The sequence below is a fragment of the Staurois parvus genome, unplaced genomic scaffold (genome assembly GCF_062004578.1).
Source record: "Staurois parvus isolate SC_StPar_1 unplaced genomic scaffold, SC_StPar_1.0 ptg000698l, whole genome shotgun sequence".
Taxonomy (NCBI): Eukaryota; Metazoa; Chordata; class Amphibia; order Anura; family Ranidae; genus Staurois; species Staurois parvus.
Window position 1 is genome coordinate 1608574 of NW_028318494.1, and position 24451 is coordinate 1633024.

The 24451-nt window shown below is 40.3% G+C and overlaps 1 long non-coding RNA gene across 1 annotated transcript in view; it reads left to right on the forward strand.

The window, feature by feature from the left end:
• The first annotated feature begins 452 nt into the window (after positions 1–452).
• The window catches only part of LOC149446036 (uncharacterized), a 359240-nt gene continuing 335241 nt past the window's right edge, over positions 453–24451 (forward strand). Inside the window, exon 1 of the long non-coding RNA XR_016306273.1 lies at positions 453–789. This is a non-coding gene — a long non-coding RNA (uncharacterized LOC149446036). The remainder of the gene's footprint in view (positions 790–24451) is intronic.

Below are 24451 nucleotides of genomic sequence, written 5' to 3' on the forward strand. Positions count from 1 at the left end.
TGCATGAGCCTTTTCCATTCAAGATGAATATATTCTATCGGTAACATCAAAACCAGAGCAGCACATGGATGTGACAGCAACTTCTTGGGAAAACAATCCATCAAGTATCTATTTACTGTGTGAGAGAGTAGAGGAATGGTGCTGAACAAACTACGTAACTGTTATAAGGACCTGTAACTGTGTCTCTGAAAAGCAAAGTAAGATATAACTGCCTTGTCTCCCTCTAAAGAATAGTAAAGCCGTTTTTTTTTTTTCTTTTGCTATTGAACTTGATACAATGATTTGTTGATGAATAAAGTTATCTACAGAGCTGAATGGGATGGTGTCAGTGGGAGGGTAGAAAAAAGAAGGAACTTGAAATGTGAAAGGAATTCTTAGTTTTTTTTTTTCTTTTTCTTTAAAGAGTTTGGGGGGTCATCGACCAGCTGCTTTGCAAGGCAAGACGACATCTAAACAGTGGATAGGCCTCAATAAAGACAACACAGAGATACACATTCACACAAACAGTCTCTCAAACTTCTTTTCACCTTTCTCGTGCTCTCTCTCTCTCAATCTAAATTTTTTGTTCTTTTCTTTTTTCTTTTTTTTTTTCTTTTCTTAAGCTATTTTTTCCCGTATTTCCATTCATAGGAGCACATGATAACTTTTATCCAAAATATAGGTATTTTATTTTCAATCTTCTTCATCAGTAGACAGCTTAGTTTTGCCTAACAAGGTTGAAGATGATGTAAACATGGGATTACCAAGACATCTGTAGACTTGCTGTGATGAAGACAGTGGCTAAGAAAGGTAAGACATGGATCTTGTGACTTTAATGTTGTATTAGAAAGATTCCTGGAGAACTGAATATTGCAGGCAGATGTTGCAAAAATAAAGTTGTGTTTCAGAGAATAGACAAGGGCTCTCTATAAACAATGTAGCTACTGGCAATGTTCATGTGCTCAAAGCTATATCATTTTTTTACATGTTGGGGAATGATATGAAAAGTAATATTTTTGGCATAATGCATAATTAAATGTATTTTTTAATCTGTTTTAATTTAAATTATATTTTTATTTATTTGCTCTACTATTATTACTATTTTTGCTGTTGTTGTCATTGTCCTTGTTGTCATTGTTGTTGTTATATATATTATATATTACTTATCTACAGTACACCTTATTTGTCCTGTCCGCAAATTAATAACAAAATTGTTGATTCATACTAGTCATGGGGTATTTAAAAAAATTACTAATCTAATTTGTTATAATGTTTACTTTAACACATGTAAGTTCTAGATAAATTGTAAGGTATATCCTGTGTAATGTATGCCCTATGTTACACCATGGCACAAATCATTTGAATATATTTTTGCTGCAAGTTTGAGGGAAACCTCAGTTTTCCTTGTCTTTCCTTGTTTTCCTTGTCTGCCGCCATAAGTGATAAAGAGAAGAATATTCTTAAAAGCTTGCAAGTAAAATGTATTCAGTATTTCCAGCTCCCAGCTTCTTTCAATGGTTCAAGTTAGATCTTCCCCCAATCCCGCCAATTTTAATTAAATCAGGTGACCACCCCTATGTATATTGGCACAAGAGTTAGCAGGTTTTGCAGGAAAAGTCTCTGGTCTATACTGATTTTTTTGGGCAGATGTTATTTTACAAGCGATAAGGCCAAAGATGTCCTCCTGCTCTTCCTCCATTATGAACAAAAACACAAGCCTTTTATTCACAGTTGACTCAAAACTGATTACCCGTAGGGGCTTTTATTGGGCCACCTATGGAAAAATTAGGGTATCAAAGCTTTTTGTTGTTTTGCAGGAAAGTGTAGTTTTAAGACTTGACATGTTTGGTATCTATTTACTTGACACAACCTCATATTTTATATTTTACCAAAATATGGTAATATTTTGTGTTTGTGTGACCTAAAATTAGCTTTAGGGTAATCTGCGCCTGATAAACTGCAATAAAGTCATTTGACATAAAGATTTGAAACTATAGCCATTTTATCTTTCAGGGGCTCTGCATTCAGAAAATGTATACAATTTGGGGGTTTTAACTAATCTTTAGTCCTAAAATTATTTTTTAATGTGTTAAAAAAAACCACAAACTGCAGTATTTTTTTTATTGTACCAAGACCCCAACCTGTGCTCTGGAATAGTGCTTTGATTTGTCTCTAGTATATTTGGGCCTAACTTTGCTTATTAAAGTTTTATTACTGCTGGCTAATTTTATACCGCCTTATCATTTTGGGTCTCGTAATTATGGAAGTAAAACACTAGCCTGAACTTTGTGTCTCTAATTCATTTTGGCCTGGTAGCTCTGATTTAAAAGATAATTTCACCTCTGAGAACATGTTATATGCTCCACCAGTTTTCAGGGTGCTGCCCAACACCCCCCCCCCACTTGTGACAGAAGTACGGGGGGAGAAGTTCTCAGTACTAGATGTCACTTTTTAAAAACAGATTGTCAGTGTGGGGATCCGCACAAGGCAGCATCATTCATTCACAGTGTTCTATGAATGAATAAACTACAAGTCCGACAGCCTTAGTGACTGTCAGCTTGTAGTTCTCAACAAACTATAACTACTGTAGAGCGCCATGGTAGTTTATTGAATCCCCCTCAGTATTTAAAAAAAATATTTGTTGCATTAGTAAATGTTCCTATGGCAGTGCTCAGCTTTCTGTGCCCTTTTTCATTGTAGTTTGCCTATCAGTCCTGAAAATGGCAAAATTTAACACCAAGACTTGCCCTCTATTGACTTTAGTGGAATTCACTTCTAAGTTTGGGGTTGCCAAATTCTGATTAACATTTTTTGAACTTTTTTCAAATATATATAGAGTGCTCAGCATAAATTACTACACCCCAACAGATTTGTCAGAAAATCTTTACTTTCCTTTCAGAATGACCATTTTCTAGGGGACACTATAATGCAAAATACTCCCATAAATGTGGGCCATTAATTGCAAACAAGAATTGTTAATTTGCACACACAAAAAATATTTTTCCTAACAAATTCATTCATGTTGCAAAAATGAATACACCCCAAAGAGAGTCTTAGGAGCAAAGCTAAATTTTAGACAGAAAAATCCAAATTAATAAGAATTCAACTACAGGTGAGTCTATTTATTCATTAAACCGGTGTCCAGCAGACAGTTGATTATAAAAGGGCATTACTTAAAAAAGAAACCCCTTTCCCATTTCATGCTGTGAGCAATGACACCACATGCAAGAGAAATGTCCCAAGGGCTGAGAAAAAAAAAAAATTTCCTTACACAAGAAAGGTGAAGGCTGCAAGAAGATCAGCAAAGCTTTACTTATCAGTCAGAATACTTCAGCAAAAGTGATACAAAAATTTTACAAAGATGGAACTGCAACCATCTCACAGATATGTCCAGGCCGTCCACGGAAGTTAACACCTCGACAGGAGCATCTTCTGATGAGAAGGGTTGAAGAAAATTGCCATGCAAATTCACTACAGTTTGTTAAAGAAATAGAAAGCTGAACTGGGGTGATTGTTTCATGTGACACAATACGGCGTACACTGCAGAGGAATGGTATGTATGGGTGTCGTCCACGAAGGAAGTCTTTCCGAAAGCTCATGCACAAAAAACTTGCCTATAAATGCCAAGGCCCATGCTAAAAAGAAGAAAACTACTGGGACTCTGTACACTGGAGTGATGAGACCAAGATAAATGTTTTTGGAACTGAGGGCTTCAAAACTGTTTGGCGTCGTTGTACAGGTGAGGAGTACAAAGAAAAATGCATGGTGCCTACAGTGAAACATGGTGGAAGCAGTTTCCTTCTGTGGAGCTGCATGAGTACTGCTGGTGTCAGGGAGCTGCATTTCATTGATCATCATTATCCCATCAGTCCATGCCCTTGGTCATCCTGCACTTTGCCAACATGACAATGATCCAAAACACACATCTATGGCCACTGTTGCATTTCTGAAGAAGAACAGGGTGAAAGTGTTTCAGTGGCCAAGTATGTCTCCTGATCTGAACCCAGTCGAACACCTATAGGGAATTCTGAAGAGCTGAGCATCACTCTCCATCCAGCATTTAGGCTCTAAAAGAGGTTGTTCTTGAAGAATGGAAAAAGATAGATGTTGTAATATGTCGCCAACTTGTTCATTCCATGCTTAGAAGACTTGGTGCTGTCCTTATAAATCATGGATGTCATATAAAATACTAGCTGTAGTAGTTTTTGTTGTGGGGTGTATCCACTTTTGCATCAACTAATTTGAGTAAAACTGAAGATTTTGTAATCTAAGTTACAGTATATTATTAACCTTATTTTCATGTAATAAGCTAAACAAATGTTCTATAAACCTCAGTTTTGTCAAAATTTGGAAATTGCTCAGTGAGATATTGATTAAAATCTTATGTGTGTATATATATATATATATATATATATATATATATATATATATACATACAGGCATACCTCAGTTTACGAATTTAATTCGTTCTGCGGGACTTTTCATATTGCGAAAAATTTCTTAAACCGAAACTTGGTTTCCCATTGGAATGCATTGAAAACCAATTAATCCGTTCTGGAGGTCAGAAAAAATTAAACACAAGTCTTTTATCTGTTCAAAACTCTTTATAAAGTGCACTTTAAAGGCATAAATACTGTACAGGGACATGATTAAAAATGAATTTGTAAATGCATTGAAAACCAATTAATCCATTCCAGAGGTCAGAAAAAAGAAAAAAAATGTTTTATCTGTTCAAAACTGTTCATAAAGTGCACTTTAAAGGCATAAAGGGACATGATTAAAAATTTATTCGCAAATGCATTGAAAACCAATTAATCCGTTCCGGAGGTCAGAAAAAAGTCAAAAAAAGTCTTATCTGTTCAAAACTCTTTATAAAGTGCACTTTAAAGGCATAGTACTGCACAGGGACATGATTTAAAAAAAATTGTAAATGCATTGAAAACCAATTAATCCATTCGTATTGCGAAAAAAATTAATAAATCGAGGCATTATTTTCAATGAATTTTCATTCGTAAACCAAACTGCAGATTTTGTAAGTTTGCCCACTTACAAAGAAATGAACAGTCTATCATTTTTATCATAGGTGTATTTTAAATGATAGAGACAGAATATTAACCAACAATCCAGAAAAAAACACGCTTACAAATGTTATAAATTGAGTTTCAGTTCAGTGAGTAAAATAAGTATTTGATCCCCAAGCAAAACATGACTTAGTACTTGGTGGAGAAACCCTTGTTGGCAAGCACAGAGGTAAGACTTTTCTTGTAGTTGGTTACCAAGTTTGCACACATCTCAAGAAGAATTTTGGTTCACTCTTCTTTACAGATCCTCTTTAAATCCTTAAGGTTTCTTGGCTGTCGCTTGGCAACTTGAAGTTTCAGCTCCCTCCATAAATTTTCTATAGGATTAAGGTCTGGAGACTGGCTAGACCACTCCATGACCTTAATGTGCTTCTTCTTGAGCCACTTCTTTGTTGCCTTGGTGGTACGTATCGAGTCATCGTTATGCTGGAAGACCCATCCACGTCCCAACTTCAGTGTTTTGGCTGGGGGAAGAAGGTTCTCCTCCAAGATTTTACAATACATGGCCCTGTCCATTGGCCCCTGAATGAGGCAAAGTCAGCCTGTACTTTTAGCAGAAAAAGAGCCCCAAAGCATAATGTTTCCACCTCTGTGCTTGACTGTAGGGAATGGTGTTCTTAGGGTCATAGTCAGCATTTTCCTTTCTCCAAACATGGAGCGTCCTGTTAATGCCAAAGAGCTCAATTTTGGTCTCATCTGACCACAGCACTTTCTCCCAATCCTTTTCTGAATCATTTAGATGTTCTTTGGAAAACTTCAGATGGGTCTGTACATGTGACTTCTTGAGGAGGGGGACCTTGCAGGCGCTACAGGATTTCAATCCATGGTGGCGTATTGCAGGGGCGGACTGACAACTCATGGACAATAGGGGATCAGGGGGCCCCTTTGTCCTTGCCCAAACTCAAAAAAGCCTATGAAAAAGGTACCAGGGGCATCTCATGGGCCCCCTACTGACCCCGGGCCCTCGGGCAGTGCCTGAGTTTCCAAATGGTCAGTCCGCCCCTGGCGTATTGTGTTACCAATGGCTTGTTTGGTGACTGTGGTCCCAACTGTCTTGAGATCATTCACAAGGTCCTCCTGTGTAGTTCTGGGATTATCCCTCACTTTTCTCATGATCATCCTTACCCCATAAGGCAAAATCTTGCATGGAGCTCCAGACCGAGGACGATTGATGGTTATTTTGTATTTTTTCTATTTGTGAATAATCACTCCAACAGTTGTTTCTTTCTCACCAAGCTTCTTGCTGATGCTCTTGTAGCTCATTCCAACCTTGTGCAGGTCTACAATCTTGTCCCCAACGTACTTTGACAGCTCTTTGGTCTTGCCCATGGTGGTGCCCAAGAAAGAGTTTCTGTGACAGGTGTCTTTTATACACATAATTGGTTGTCATTAGGAGCACCTTATTAAATTGATAGTCTAATCTGTGTATCACATGAGCACATAGCCAGACTGTGGAAGCCATAACTATTGTTGGTTGGTAGGGGATCAAATACTTATTTTACTCACTGAACTGCAAATCAATTAATAACATTTGTATGATGTGTTATTTTCTGGATTTTTAGTTGATATTATGTCTCTATCATTTAAAATACACCTATGATAAACATTATAGACCCTTCATTTCTTTGTAAGTGGGCAAACTTACAAAATCTGCAGGGGATCAAATAATTATTTTCCCTGCTGTGTGTGTGTATATATATATATACAGAACAGTTATTTCACTGAGCAGTAAGTATTTTCAATGACTCAATGATTTTATCTGCATGTTTAAGAATTTAACAGCAATTTTATGTATCTGTCTGTAAAGGCTTTTTATATCTTGGGAGAAAACATATATATGAAAAATATTGCTTATTTGAATCAAGGGATGATTAAATAAATTGTTGTTTCTCACTTCATGGTCTAACTATTGTATTTTCTTATAAATCTACTTTTGTGCTAACTTTGAAACATCCATGTTGCCTAGCAACATATTAAACCTTTAACATTCTTACAGAAAGTAGGAATAGGACTGATCAGAGTCTAAGCACCTTACAACTTTTCTATAAATTAGTCAACCTAAAGTAATGAAATTTGGTATTTCGTTTGATGATATTAAGCTCAGTACAAAAAAAGACTGCTTTGATTAAACTACAAAAAAAAAATAAACTGCTGAAGATAAAAGCAAGCTGGTGGTATGAACTGGTTCCTTTACAACTTCAAAAAGTTTTTCAGGCAAGTTAAAAGAACCTACCTGTGAAACACAGGTGTAACAGGATAGTAAAAAAAAGCATACTTCAGGATTGATATACTCACTTTCTCATACATAGTTCCTCCTGCACACTTTGGCACAGTAAGGGCTTTCCATCAAATTCTCCCAGCTGCAGCTGATTCAGGCTTGTCCCATGGAACCTTGGCGGCTTTCAGGTCTGTTGTAAAGGTGGAACATCATATTGTTGGCTGTCTTCCTAGTTTCTACTTTCTTATAGGTGGTGGTGCCCAGCGCATTGTGATTTGAAGTATGGAATAGTTGAGTAGGCCAACCGTAGCCTTTGATCAGTGACAATATCTTCTAGCTTCTGCATACCAACGCATTTCAAGATTTCCTCATTTGGGATTCAGTCTCTGTATGTGATGCCCAGAATTTTCCATAGGCATCTGTGATGAAATGAGTTCAATTTGTGAGTGAACTTTTATTTAGTCTTCCAAGTTTTGCTGGCGTATAGGGTAGAATAAGAACTGTATTGTATTCATCTATGTTCGTGGCTGTAGAGAGAGAAGGTGTAGACCAGATTTGACATAAATGCTGGAAAAGGCCAGCTGCCTTCCCACTGGACTTCTTTCTCCATACCTCCATCGCATCGAGATATAGCACTTCCAAGGTACATAAAAACTTCTTCAATGATCTGGTGTTCAAAGGTACACACACACAACGTACATTTGTATACACTGTAAATAATTGGGCAATAGTAGTCATTCACAGGGCTTCCAAAGTAGAACGAGTGCAACATAATCCTTTCAACTGCCTTGAGAAATGTTAATGTAATGTTGATGTACTGTAATAAAGCAAGAATTATTTGGCATATGTTCTCTTGTAGAGCTCATGTGAGTGTCTACTTTTGTCCATTAAATATTTCCCCTCTTGTGTAGCATCCAACGCAAATCATCCTGGAAGGAGGTAACCCAAACAACAAATGATTTGGTTATAAATGCAGATTGGTAAAATTTATAGAGTTGGGTAAATAATAGTTGCATCTACATGTACATGTGATCCTTGAGTGAGCAGATTTTGAATCTAGCTAATCAATATCCAAACAAATAATAAACAGGATAGTTAATTTCTTGCTCCTCGAGATACGACCAAACGTGAGGAAGCATTAATGAAAAAGTAACCCTCCATATCTTTACAGTCAAATTGAAAAACATCTTTGATCTACTACAACCAAACCCACTTTGACCAACCATCCCCATCTTTCTATTTCCAAAATGGAAATTCCCTGACGGGAATGTACACTCACCGGCCACTTTATGCGGCACACCTGTTCAATTGCTTGGTAACACAAATTGCTAATCAGCAACTCAGTCAATTGCCAATTGCTGATGATGATCTACTGTGATTTTGAAGCGCAACCATCTCTAGAGAAATCGAGACTCATCAGACCAGGCAACATTTTTCCAATCATCTATTGAGCCTGTGCGAATTGTAGCCTCCGTTTAGTGTTCTTAGCTAACAGGATTGGCACCCGGTTTGGTCTTCTGCTGCTGTAGTCCATCTGCTTCAAGGTTCGATGTGTTGTGCATTCATAGAGATGGTATTCTGCATACATTGGTTGTAATGAGTGGTTATTTGAGTTACTGTTGCTTTTCTATCATCTGGAACCAGTCTGCCCTTTCTCCTCTGACCTCTGACATCAACAAGGCATTTTCATCCACACAACTGCTGGTCACTGGATATTTTCTCTTTTTCAGACCATTCTCTGTAAACTGTAGAGATGGTGTTCATAAAAATCCCAGTAGATCAGGAGTTTTTCAAATACTCAGACCAGCCCGCCTGGCACCAACAACCATGCCACGCTCAAAGTCACCTAAATCCCCTATTTTCCCTATTCTTATACTCGGTTTGAACTTCAGCAAGCTGTCTTCACCATGTCTAGATGCCTAAATGTATTGAGTTGCTGCCATGCGATTGGCTGATTAGCAATTTGTGTTGCCAATCAATTGAACAGGTGTACCTAATAAAGAGGCAGGTGAGTGGCAATAAAATCCTATTGCTGACCTTCTGAAAACACTAGTTGCTTGGCTGACTTCAACTTTCCAAGTCAATGACCTGCAAAATGCATGCAAAACAATTCCCAACAAAGTCAAAACTTTTGATTTTCATGTTTGTTCTAGATTAGTGACTCAGAAAGCGTTGAAGATTTTAGCTCAATATAACACCTAGACCATACATATGTTCTCAGTACAGGTCTTTTTTAAGGCTCCCTGCATGTTCCAAAATTTGGATATATCCTCAAAATGAAAGAGGTCTGAGAAGCATGACTATGGATTTAAATGTTATGGTGCAAAGGAGAAGGTGACATGACAATGCGGCCATATTCAGTCATTTTTGTACATGCAGCTACAGGGCAGGGAATTCCTTGGCGGCAATTTATTGGCCCAGCACTGACCGCTTACTTCCAGTTTGGGTGGAACCAAACCAAACCCAAGCTCATCCCTACCATTATTGTCTACTCCCTACTGAACCGAAGTGATGATACTGAATCATCATCCAATGAGGAGGGAGGAGGTGAAAAGGTGGAATTTCTGAACTAGGAAAATTATTTTAAATTAGCAAATGAGCATACCGGAACCCCTCTGACTATGCAGTAAGAAACGTGTGTAAATCACAAGAAAGGCTGCAAAGAACTTTAAAGTGGTAAAAAACACTTTTAAAATTTTTCTGACATTCTGTAATGTACACTAAGCCAAGTATGCACAGCTCAGCATACATTTACGGCACCGGCTGTGTGCCGTGGTGATGTGACTCCAATGCACGTGTGACGCCATCGAGGCCCAGTCATTCTAGAGGGCTGAACAGCTGGAACATGGAAGAAAGACCAGGCCAAGATGGAAGTGTGAGGAACCCGCAGGATCGATGAGAGTGCAGCAGTGGAGGGCACATTACGACAGGTAAGTCTGTTATAAAGTACTAATATGCCATGCATAATAGCACATTGTGATATAATCCACCTGGGGGTCCATGTAGTTAAAAAAAGGCTTTACTACCAATTTAAAATAGAACTCCCCTCCCTGTATCCCCCCTCCCCCTTATTTGCAAAACACATACTTACATGCACAGTAAGGGGTGGACTAACAACTCATGGGGCCCCCAGGCAATAGGGGATCCTGGGGCCCCTGTGTCCTTACCCAAACTCAAAAAAGCCTATGAAAAAGGTACCAGGGGCATCTCATGGGGCCCCCTACTGACCCTGGGCCCTCGGGCAGTGCCCGAGTTTCCAAATGGTCAGTCCGCCCCTGTGCACAGTGAATCCAGCATTCTCATGCTGCAATCCACTGTTCAGGTAGCAAAGCTCAGAGCCATCTTGGTCCTCTTCAACTGGCTGCCTGATCTGGGTCCAGACAGCCAGCTGCTGCTGTTGTCCCCCAGCCCACCCTCCATTATTCTAGCCTCCTTTGAGATATGACATGAGTATCTCAGGAGGCAGCAGAACCAAAGATACGTAGGCCAGGATGGCAGTGGGGGACGAAGCTGGAGGAAAATGTTTAAAAACTTGCTTTTGCAATCGTGGTAATTATGGAGGGGATTGGTTTTAAATGTAACTCTCCTTTTGGAAGGTATGTTCTGCTTTAAATCCTTTGACAAGTAAAAAAGTAAACATAATTTATTTCAACTGAATGCTGCAGGACAGAGCTGCAAAAAAATTAAAACGTGTGTGCCTTTTCACACCTTTTTGCCTTTACACCACGGATAATTATTCACAATGTTTATATCTGGGGTGAATTTTTTGACAGTATTACATTATAACACCAATGGAGACACTGGTAAACTCCGAGGCATAATAGTATTTACCCAATTAGCAAGCTGATGCATGTCCAATTAGTGTCCGGACAAGGTCATCTAGTAGCAACGGCGAAGATGCCAAACTGCGCCCCCACCCAAGATGTATGAGCATTATGTGTCAGAAAAATTCCCTCACCACCACCAAATATCAAGCACTAATCTGCATACCAGGGGCGGACTGACAACTCATGGGGCCCCCGGGCAATAGGGGATCATGGGGCCCCTGTGTCCTTGTCCACTCTCAAAGCACACCCAAAAAAGCCTATAAAAAGGTACCATGGGCATTTCATTGGGCCTCCTTCTGACCCTGTGCCCGAGTGCTCAAATGGTCAGTCCGCCCCTGCTGCATACTAACCCCTTAAGCATATGTTCCCTATGCAAGCCAAGATTGTCTCCCATCAGCAATTTCCCTTAATCATTGTAAAATTCCCCCCTAATGAAATCCCCCCGCCAGCACAAATCTTTGTCCCCTCATCCCCCTCCCAGCTCAAATCCTCTCCCTCCAAAAATCCCCCTACCACAACTGCCCCCCTTCCCAAATTTCCCCACGAGCACAAATCCTCCCCCCCAGCATAATTCCCCTTCCTAGCACAAACCCCCCCAATCTTTTGTACTAGCACAAATTCCCTCCTCCCCAAAATCCCCCTAACACAGCCCCAAAAGATTTCCCATGGGCACAAATCCTCCACCCAGCACAAGTCCTCCTCCTAGCACAAATTCTCCCCCACCCCCAAATTTCTCCTCCTACACAGAAATACTGACACATAGTGGCTGAATGCCTCCTATCAATGTGAACTGAATCTTAATGGATGATTCCTATCTAAAATGCAGCTCTAATGAAGAAGGGATCAGCCTGCGAAACGCGTTAGTTTGACCAAGAGTTTATCTCCCTTCCGGATGGAACTCACACTTGACTTTTAACCCTGTGTTGGCTATGGATATTATATGCCTTTTTTACTGCTGGTCCTGTGAGTATAATGTATTAATAAATTTATTAACTGTTTCCTGAGGTAATGCGCAAGGTTGGTGCGCTCTTTTCTTTTATTCTCTACTACGGACCGTATACTGGCCATTGGTCTGAAAAGTTTCGAGACCCCTGCTCTAGAGGAAGGGCTATCCACGCCGGAAATGATGTCCCCTATGCGTTGCGTCACTAGTCAAGTGACTTCATCAATCACGTGACTAGTGACGCAACGCGAGGGTGATGTAATTTCCGGCACGGACGCCATCTTTGTTCTCTCGGATGAGCCCATGCAGATACACCCATACATGAGGCTCTAAAAGACTATGTACAAGACGTTTGGCAATGTGAGTTTTATGGTTATTGACTTATACCCTGCTTAATAAACGGTGTTACACTATGGGGATTTTTTCTCTTTGCGGATTATTTTGAGAGCTGATCCACTGAGTAAGAGCCATTGGAAAAGGGGATATCTTGGTACCTTGATTTGGAAAACTTGTGTTATCTCTGCTGGAGGATTTATGCTGACCCAGGGAGGATCCGAGTGAGATCCATAAGGCTTATAGACCCTTTTGGGTCGCAGCAAGGAGGTGAGGAGCCAATTTAGCCACAAGTGGAGTCAGCACCTGAGCCTGCCAAGCACAAAATTCACCTGCATGTGTGTGTAAATGCATTGCAGTGCACACTGTTTTCACATTGTATATGAATTTATGTTACTTATGGGTTCATAAATTGTTTTATGTTATTCACGATTGTACTTTGAATTTTCACTTTAGTGTGTTACACATGTGTATTTAAGTGGTTTGACACAGAGCACTTAACACCAATTTTATATGTTTCCCAGGATCTGGGATATAGTTGTGGTTATTCACTATATATATAATTTGTGTTTATCTATCACTGTATTATTGACTTACTGTGATTTGGTCCTGATTATATTGTTTGTATAAATAACGGAAAGATTTTGTAAAGCGCTACACCACTCATTTATATTCTTTCTCAGCTAAGCACACCCTCCTGGCTGCATGCCTGAGCTAAGGAAAGATGGATTCCAGGAAGTAAATGCTACATGAATCATCTGCCCTTACTCAAGATGGCCATAGCTAGAAAAGCCAGGGGGGTGTTTTTCAAAATATCTCAACAAAATAAAGCATGGAGACATGGATAGCTGGGTGAGTTTGCTTTAACCACTTCCCGACCGGCCGTTGTATATAAACGTCCGGACTGTGGCAGTACAGGGTCGGGTGGCCGTTTATGAACGGCCTCCCCGCACCCTGCTTGTGCGCGCTCCCTGGGAGCGCGCAGCACCGCGACCCGGTGCCCGCTGTGTCCTCTGGACACAGTGAAACACCGATCGTCGGACGGGACCTCTGTACGAGGTCCCGATCATGTGATCACTGATTGGCCAATCAGTGATCACATGCAAAGTAGTAAGCAAGATGTCACTTGTGACATCATTGCTTACTATGTGTGAAATCTGTGAATGATCACAGAGGTCACATGGTACAAGGCTATTCACAACAGCTTTGTACCATGTGACAAGCTGTGACCAATCACAGCTCACTCAGTATTTCTCAATGAGTGCAGGAATGCACACAGAGAGAAAAAGAAATGATTGCTTTTACATCCTATATGGGTATAAAAGCAATCAGTAAAAAAAAAAAAATCTTCATCACCCCCCACAAGTAGTACAATGTCACCATGGTGACACTGTACTGCTAGGGTGACAGTATGTAAAAAAAAAAAAATAAATAAAAAATAATAATATAAAAAAATAAAATAAAAATGTAAAAAAAAATGTTTCAAAATTATAATTTTTGGTTATAAACTAATTTGTTTTTTTTTTGTTTTTTTGCTAAAAAGATAACGGAATACATTTTGGCAAAGTGTGATAGCCCTGGTCAGGAAAGGGGTAAAAGTGTCCGGTCTGGAAGTGGTTAAATATTAAATATGAAGTAGCATTTTTAGTTTATGGTGCTCAGATACAGTTTAGTTCCGCTTTAATTTCAAAAATGTGCTTTAAATAGTGTGTCAATGAAAAGCAATGATAAAAGTAATCATGTGACAATTATATGGAATGACCAATGGTAAAAAAAAAAAAAAAGGAAGCAAAACAAATTCTATAGCTAGAAAACAGGGACAATTTAAACAATCGCTTAAGAGGAATAAGCATGCATACAGAAGTCGCTATGATTTGCAAGTTATTCTAAATTCTTATAGCTACTTAATTGTGCTGTTTAATCTGATGTGTCTTGTTAATCCGATAACGGCGCTGCTAGTATCTGCCTTTTCTGCTTCTAATGAGATAATTTACCTTTATTATATTCGTTTCATTTAAATAAACAGGAATCTAATACAGCATCTCTCACAATTTAATGTGACTCGTTCGGAGAAGTTGCGCCTGTGTTTCTCGCACCAAATATCATTTTCTCGGCTGCCAGTCTTAATAAATAAGGTTAGGGAATAAAACTAGATTTCTCTGTAATTGGATCAAATGAGAGGTTTGCTACAGCTGCTAACAGCATAGTTTGTGGGCTATTTATTGGCTCAGGCTCGTGGCGTCCCTGATGTGCTGGGTATGTGTTATGGCATGTGTAAACTAAAATGTTCCATTGATTTTGTAGCCCGCTAATGGCTGGCGTGTTGTTGATTTCTTTAGGTGTTCTCTAAAGAGATTTATGTTGGTTAGCCACACCAAAGGTTAGGACACGCTGCTTATACAAAGTTCTAACGGGGGTGGGATTTGTAATTGTTTAAAGGGTAATGGGTTCTTTTTTTTAATAAGGGTTTTATACTAACCCTTTCATGACTAAGATCAAAATAAACTTTAAAATTGTATTGCAGCTATCACCTAACTAGCCATAAAATGGTTCCCTCCCCCTCCTAACATTTATGTTAACTGGTCTTTGCAAGAAAGATATATATACTCACCTATTTTCAGCCCCTATGTCACATGTGTCAAGCACAAGGCCCACGAGCCGAATCCGGCCCACCAGGCCATTTGTCACGTGTCAAACAGAAGGTCCACTGGCCAAATCTGGCCCACCAGGCCATTTGTCACGTGTCAAACAGAAGGTCCACTGGCCAAATCTGGCCCATCAGGCCATTTCATGTGGCCCTCTCCTCTTCTGTATTGTATTGCAGCTATCACCTAACTAGCCATAAAATGGTTCCCTCCCCCCTCCTAACACCTATGTTAACTGGTCTTTGCAAGAAAGATATATATACTCACCTATTTTCAGCCCCTATGTCACATGTGTCAAGCACAAGGCCCACGAGCCGAATCCGGCCCACCAGGCCATTTGTCACGTGTCAAACAGAAGGTCCATTGGCCAAATCTGGCCCATCAGGCCATTTCATGTGGCCCTCTCCTCTTCTGTATTGTATTGCAGATATCACCTAACTAGCCATAAAATGGTTCCCTCCCCCCTCCTAACACCTATGTTAACTGGTCTTTGCAAGAAAGATATATATACTCACCTATTTTCAGCCCCTATGTCACATGTGTCAGCACAAGGCCCACGAGCTGAATCCGGCCCACCAGGCCATTTGACACATGTGTCAAACAGAAGGTCCACTGGCCAAATCTGGCCCATCAGGCCATTTCATGTGGCCCTCACACGTCTCCTGCAGCTTCAGCACCCACCTTTGTCTCCACCCCTCTTTGTCTCAGCATTCGGCAGGGGGGAGGAAATAACGCCTACAACAGTCCCTGTGCTTCTCCATGCAGCTGCCAAGAGGCTTGTCTCTGCCACCCCCTGTCTCAGCAGTCAGCAGCACAGAGGAGGACAGAACTCCTACTACGGATCCTATGCTTCTTCGTGCAACCACAGCACCCCCTCACTTGCCTCCCCTGGTCTCAACATTCAGCAGACTCCGGCAGCTGAACCCAGCCCTCCTTCTGGACCTCCTCCATATCCTGCACTTTCTGCTTCCCAGCAGCACAAGGTGAGGGGTGCACTGTGGTGTAAAGGAGGGTGTAGGATTCTCGACTTCTGCTGGTGGGGGGCTCTTGCTATCTGTTGTAAGGGGAGTGAGATGCTCTGAACATCTGATCTTACAGATAAAACTGGCCCTTTGAGGGCAACCATAATGCTAATGCGGCCCACAATGAAATTGAGTTTGACACTCCTGGTCTATGTCAACCAGCGAAGGCTGCAGAAGAGAGGAAGAATTGCTCTGACAGTGGCTAGTAAATCCTGGAACAGTAATGAGAGAACCCTATAGGCCATAGAAGTGGATGACTGTTCGTGGACATACCCAGGTAAACACTTTCTTGCATCAGTGTTTACCCACACATGCATTAGTTCCCAAACACAAAACTTTCTTAGTATGTTTGCATACAGCTATTTACTTTGTATGGCCAGCTGTATATGCTATCTGCGGTTCCCTAGGCACAGGAAAATGGTGGGAATTTTGCCCTGAAGGAGATTTGCACTTGCAAGCGTCCACATGCATTAACCCTTTTGGTAAAATGAAACTCCACTTTTTTTAAAAAAAAGTATAGCACCCTCCTAGATAGGCTTCTAGATAGGCTAGGAAAATTTCATTTTTTTAGCGCCCCTATAATCACTGGAATCCCTGGACTTGCGGGATCTCCTGCATGGTAGGGGTTGGGGAAAGACCTGGCAACCTACCCTGTAAAATAATTGCTAAGAGAATTCATGGAAAAGTTGCTTACGAGTGACGGTCCATGCAATCGCCAAAGGGTCGGATACGACTGAATGGATAGATAAATAGATAGATAAATAGATAGATAGATAGATAGATAATCACTGGAACAGTTTGTGATTGCTGTGGGTAGTTCTGAGTCTCACAGGCTGCTGAGTTGACTGCTTCACCCTGCCTTATGAAGGATTTCAGAATGTAGTGGGATGGAAGAGGGAAATTCAAAGCCTGAATATTTATGCGGTCTCAGCCAATCCCTGGGGGAGGTTGCCCAGTAGGTGGCTGGGGACTGTATGAATAGTCTGGGATCTGCTGCAGCTCTGTTCTGGTCCAGGAGAAGTTGCCAGCCTAAAGGGCTGCTGCTCTGGGCAGTTCAGCTAAGGTTCTACATGTGCTCACCAAGGTCCCAGCTATGCTAAAGCTGGGGGGCCTTTTCTACTGAAAAATGTTGGAACTGATTAAGGGATTTCACTGAGGATCTGGTCTGGAGAGTTCCTGGGAAAAAAATCTGGATAATATTGGAAAGAGAGATCCAAGTATCCAGGGATATTGTGAGTACAGAATATTGTGAGTGTAGAATCCTAGTAACTGTTTGCTGCTACTATCCCTTGTATGTAAGTGGTAGTCGAGCCGGCTCAAGTTGGGACATTTCCTATGGTGTCTTAGCGTTGTTCATCCCTTTAGCTGCTCTTATACATTTTTCACTATTTATATATATTTTTTATAATAGGACTAGCAATTGTAGAAATGTGTTCAATAATTCATTATTGTCTACTATCATTAGCACAACACTTCTATGATGGATTATAATACAGGGTGTCACTAAAGTCTGGACACATAGGCAAAATGTATATTGAGAAAAAAACATAGAGTTAGTGTATAAGTTAGGGGTTGTCTGACTTTCTCAGAACATCAGTCATATTGGTCTACTTACTGTCCATGTCATGTAAAGGATGCTGCCAGATTAAAGTGGTTGTAAACCCTGACATATACCCAGTGAAGTGATTAGCTTCAGATGAAGCAAATCCTCCTACAGAAGTTGTCCCTGTTTATCTGCAGCCCTCTCTTCTCTATTTCTAAGCAGTAGGACACAGGGAGCATGGATCTGATGTCACACACTGCACAGCACAGAGCAGGGAATTGATTTTAATCTGAGACCTTAGTGGAGCAAATGGACACACCCATCTACTCAGTCTCATAGGAAAACATGCACAGCTGAGCAGCTGAGGCTGTCAATCACCTTCTGTGTGCTGGGGGCGGACAAGGTCAACACCCAGGATTCTGTGGTGTCAGCATACAAAAAAGCAAAACAGCGCTTGCACTAAAAAACATAAAGAAACTGAAATAAACGTCCAAATAAGTCAAACGAAATGAAAAGTATATATGAATAAAAATTGCCACGTGAATAAATATCTTTTGTCTAGAATTAAGCCACTTGTGCTTGCATGTAATTTCAACGATCATGTGTTATGCTCCATTCCACCATGGGCCCAGGTTACACTCCGCATTTCCATATATTAATGACTTCTTGCTATAAACAAGAAAGTCAAATGCATTTTTTGTAACTCCTTCGATGACAGGACCACTGGATAGGGGGCTCCCCATCCACTTGTCCAAGATAATTGTCACTGCTGGATCATACACTGCAAATTACTCACCCAAGTCATCCGGACATGCAAGGGTGTTGTAGAGAGAAGGGGAATCCTCCCTCCCATTAAAGAGCAAAGTGCCAAATATTCAATTGTACAAATGTACAGTACGGTAAACAGCTTAAGGAAGAGCGGCCGGTAACCCAGAGGGGTTCCAACCGAACCAGAAGTGATGTACCAGAGGTTCCACCTGACAAGTTTCGTCGTCAACATGCTACGTCCTCAGGAGCATGTTAATGATGAAACGATTGGAAAAAAGTTCCGGTACATCACTTCCAGTCTGATATTTTTGGCCACTATAAAAATTAGATCTTTGTGGGCATCCTTATATGAACGACCTGTTTTATTTCCCTCACAACATTTCAATGGGATTCAAATCAGGGCTTTGACTAGGTCAATCCATAACCCTTCATTTGTTCTTTTTGAGTCATTCCTTGCAGGATTTGCAGGCGTGCTTTGGGTCATTGTCATATTGAGAGATCCATTTCTTGTTCAAACTCAACTTTTGGACATACAGTATGGCCTCGGATTGTTATTAAATTAGAACTAAAGGCAAAATTGTTTTTAATTTTGGATAGAGTAAGTGAGGGTTATAATCCCTGTCGTTTTGTTCTTCTTTGTCCCACTGGGGAGATGTACCTTCACTTCCTGTCCCATAGCCAAAACAATAAGGGAGAGAAATTCCCTGCAAATTAAAGGAATCCCTTCACACACACCCCCCCTCCAGGTCTAGGGGACTAGTGCTGCCTAATCCTTTTCTATGGGCAACCCAAAATTTGGAATTTTATCTTACCTACACTTTCAATGATAATGGTAAACTTTACAAATAGAGAGGGTAAATATGCCTACTAGGGGCACAGACAGCATTAAAAACCTGACTGGGGTTCTAATCCATCTACATTCTCTTGAAATAAAAATTGACATTTTTACAGTGAATTGATTGATATTGAATACTTTTTCTGATAGGCCTGGAGGTTTGAGATTTAAGAAAATGTGATGGGCCAAGAAGGGGATCAGGGAGTCCAGTAGTTCAGAGAAATAACTCTTTCCAAAACCAATGTGCTACATGGCAGGTTCGCCATGTATGGAAGAAGGTTCCCACCTGACCACATCCCCTGAAGCATAGTATAGAATAACTTGATACATAAATGAGTTGCTATGCATTCTCATTAACTCAAAAAAAGGTATTAACAGTGGTTCATAGCCACAGGTTGGCCTCTCCTGCATCATTAGGAGCTGAATCATGTGGTAAGTGGATGTGATCTGAGAAGGGTCACCTAGAAGGTGGGCATGAAAAAAAAAAAACGTTTTTTCTTAAGTTACATTTTGATACAGTGCAGAATTAATAGTTAATCCAATAGAGTTGTTTTGCTAAAGAAAAATAGAGTGTGCACTTGCAGTGGAATTTTCATATTGCTAGCGAATGAGGTGAAGGTCTGCATACGTCCATTACTCAATCATGTGCAAGCGGTATTCTTTGCAAAGTTCGTTTTCTCCACATACATTAAGTTAAGGGAAAATTCTCTTGCAAAGTGAACAGCCTGTAAATCAACCCCAGTGGCTGTAAGCTGACCACGTCTTGAGGTAGAAAGTATCCCCAAACCATACTATTTCCACCATCTATCTTCACAGTTGGTATGAGGTTCTTCTCCTGAATTGGTGTCTTTAGTTTATGCAAGACATTTGTACTGTTACCCTGGCCAAACAGCCAAAGCACATTGTTCTAGAATGTCTGATCTTTGCCCATGTGTTCAATGGTAAGCTGTAATATTGCTCTAATGTTCTTTTTGGACAATCAAGGTGTTTTCCTGGCACGCCTCCCATGAGTTTAAATTGGTGCATTCACTTTCTGATCGCAGATTCACGCATTTGACACCAACTTTTGCAATAGTCTCCAATAAAATGTTGGGGTTCTTGGAGACTTTTTCTTTGCATTAAACAGTCTACCCTGTTGTTGGTTTTGCTGGACCTGCCAATCCTGGACAAATTAGCAGTCATTTGAAATCTATACCACTTGAAATTTTGACAGTGAATTGATTGATATTGAAAGCTTTGGTGATCTTTTTAAATCCCTTTCTCAGACTCATAGGCACCTACACCTTTTTTTTTTTATGAGGTCCTTTTTGGTCTTGGCATGATGACACCACACATGACACCTTCAAAAGAACATTAGACCTTAGATATCTGAGGTGTAAAGGGATATTAAATCTTCATTTTTGTAAATGCTTTTAGCTGCTGATTTAATCACTTAGTGAGCATGGAGCTTCTCTATAATTTAATGTTCCAGTTTAAGCTGGTGCCATGACTGGTACTCCAGGTTTCCTGTGTCAGGGTGGCTCCTTTCTCTTACAGCATCCTATGAAGCCACCCTTGCATGCAGGGACTAGAGTTGTGTCTCCCTACACCGTGTGCATTAATAGAAACATTACAACTCCATAGCCTAGGATGGCAAAGCAAGGCACTTTCCTCCTCCCTTCTCCAAGCTAACAGACTGACTTGGACTCCACTGTCCATTGTTGAAGATGGCAAGTTCAGAGAAGCAGCACTGCAAGAGCAGAAACCAAAAGCTTTGAATGTTTGAAACTGCAAGTTCTGAGGTAAGAATTTAACCTCTTGCCCTCCGCCTGCTGTTTATAAACGGCAGGGCGGTGGCAGTCCAGGGGCAGGTTGCCGTTCCTAAACGGCACCCACCTTTTCTAGCTGTGCGCGCTCCCTGGGAGCGCGCACCACCGCGATCCGGTGCCCGCTGTGTCCTCCGGACACAGTGAAACACCGATCCTCGGATGGGACCTCTGTACGAGGTGCCGATCATGTGATCACTGATTGGCGAATCAGTGATCACATGCAAAGTAGTAAGCAAGATGTCACTTGTGACATCATTGCTTACTACGTGTGAAATCTGTGAATGATCACAGAGGTCACATGGTACAAGGTTATTCACAACAGCCTTGTACCATGTGACAAGCTGTGACCAATCACAGCTCACTCAGTACTTCTCAATGACTGCAAGAATGCAGACAGAGAGAAAGAGAAATGATTGCTTTTACATCCTATATGGGTGTAAAAGCAATCAGTGTAAAAAAAAAAAAAAAAAAATCTTCATCACCCCCCACAAGTAGTACAGTGTCACCATGGTGACACTGTACTGCTAGGGTGACAGTATGTGAAAAAAATAAATAAAATAAAAAATAATAATATAAAAAAAATAAAATAAAAATGTAAAAAAAAATGTTTAAAAATTATAATTTTTGGTTATAAACTAATTTGGATTTTTTTTTTTACTAAAAAAATAACGGAATAAATTTTGGCCAAGATTTATGATGAAATATTATTTATTTGCAAAATTTTATTAAAAAGAAACACTTTTTTTCAAAATTTTTGGACTTTTTCATTTACATAGTAAAAAAAATAAAAATCCCAGCGGTGAATAAATACCACCAAAATAAAGCTTTATCTGTCTCCAAAAAATGGTAAAAAATTCATATGGGTACAATATTGCATGACCGCGCAATTGTCATTCAAAGTGTGATAGCGCTGAAAGCTGAAAATTGCCCTGGACAGGAAGGGGGTAAAAAAAATAGTTTACTGGGGAAAGTTTATTTTATCGTGCTCAATGTGATAAACAAAAAAAATGCTGTGGGTTTATTACTACTTTAACTAAGACTAGTTCCCCATGAATACTGCCTATGAAGGTTCTAATCATTGACAGCTAATCTGGAACACCCGATTCTATTTGAAGGATTTGACTTGGTGGTAAAGGTAGGGGTGTACTTACTTTTTCTATGTGGCAAATCTGAAATATTTTCATCAATTTAGTGTATGAAAATGAATACATCATGTCAATTTTATTGTGTCTTTTGTTTAAGTGTATCACCTTTATCTGTAGACAATGTTTACTAAAAATGGAGCACTCAGAATCTGGGGCAGCTATGTATGGTAGCCAATCAGCTTCTAACTTGTTTAATTAAGCTTTGGCAACAAAACCTGGAAGCTGGTTTGGTTTGCAGAGATGCACCAAATTTTGCACCATGCAGTTTTAATAAATAACCCCCACTGTTTGAATGAAGATCTAATAGTTTTCTTTTCAGATGTGTTGAAAAAAGCCAACAAATTTAACTGGGTGTCCCTACTTTTTCACATGGCTGTACACCAGTGTATAAAATGCGCTTCTACATTACATTTTTCATACACTCTAGATAATCCATGCGTGATATGTTAGTGAAATTATGAGACTTGGCAGTTTATTATATGTAACATTGCTTGAAGCAAAATAGGTGGTTTTGCTAGCTATCACTTGACACATACTGTATACCATGGTGAGCTAATGGTCTGAATTAAATGTATTACACACCATTAGCAGGCATTTTACATGAAATGCTGCTGATAGGACATTATTATCTTAATAGTATCAGTGTGGTACAATGAATATTCAAAACTATAATTTGTGTCTCGAAAAAAAAAAATGACTGCTGGTTCCTATGCAACAGTTGTATGTGTTTCAAGTAGATGGAAATTCTAACTGGATGACATTTAGTTTGCTTAAGCCAGGGGTGGCTATTCATTTTCCCAAGGAGCCACATGAGAAACTGGGACCGTTGCAGAGGGCTAAATTTAACTCTTCTCAATTTTAATTTTGGACCTTAGAAGGTTCTTGAGTATATGGACATATAGAAAATAAACATCTGGATTAATAGTTACAACTGCTCATGAAGTAGGTCTCTTTCAGATGGGCGGTCAGGGGGTAGTATCAATCAGTGACTGAGCCATGATGCTACCCCACCCCAACCCACACACACACCTTCCAAGGCTGCAAATCCAAACTGTAAACTAACAGCCGGACAAGGCTGTTCACATGCCATGCCCAATGCATTTTTATCTTGGGCTACAGAGTTTCACAAGCGGCTCCTCTTTTTAGTTTCACCCATTGAGGTCAATGGGGCCACCCCACTAGCGCATGTAATGCATACAATTGCAGCGCAGTAGTGCAGCATTATAGGGTTAAATCAGACTGATCAATTGCCCTCTGAAAACCAGCATGACTGGAAGGAGAGAGCCTGAGATCGGTACAATAGGGATTTCTGCAGATCCTGATCTGGAGTGAAGAACAGGTGCATGGCTTCTGGCTTTGCAGAGTGCAGGTGCCAACTCAGGAGATACTTGGCCAGGTAGCAGAGTGGCAGGAGAGCATCAGGATGTCTCCTAGGCAATACTTTGCCACCAGAACCATGCCACTGTATCGGTCAGCTCCTCAGGCTCTTTCCTTCCGGTTTCTTGGTGAGGAAGCTGACAGACACGTTGACAGGGGATGCATCAAGGGCCAGATAGGGACAGCCAAATGGCCAGATGTGGTCCAAGGGTTGCAATTTGTCCAGGTCCAGCTTAAGCACTATGTATTGTAAACAATGTAATTGCAATGATTTTTTTTTATAAAATAGTGTTTTTTCCATATCTACATACTACTTTCAAATTGAAGGATCTTCCAGGTGCTTCCTGTATGCATGCACACCGTCCAGCATTGGCTGCCCTTCATTTCTCTGAGCCAGCTTTCTGATTATGACATTGGTGGACGCTTGCACAATTTGCATTCGTACTGTGCCCTGCAGTCTCCATCAGGAGTGCTTGTGTCAGAGTGGGAATCAGTTGTCACTCCATATCAGCAAGCTACTGTTAAAAAAAGATTAAAAACAAAAATACATATGTATGTATATGCATATACTATATATACATAGCTTTATAGTTATATATATATGAGTTAGACAAAAAAATGGAAACACTGCATGATTTTCGGATGTGAAAGTGATTACATGTTTTGCGCTGAAAGCGGAAGTGATCTGACATTCTTTTGCTTCCACTGTGTGATGAGACACCTAGCTAACAGGTGGGAAATCTCACTTTCATCATTCACTGCGTGCTCTGCTAGTCATAAGAAGTCATGTCAGAGATTACTGAGCTTTAACAAGCAGAAATTGTTGGTGCCACTTAGCTGGTGCCTCTGTGATTGAAGTCACCAATATATTTGCCATGTCACGAGATACAGTATCAAAGGTTATACAGTTTCCGGGACAAACGTCAT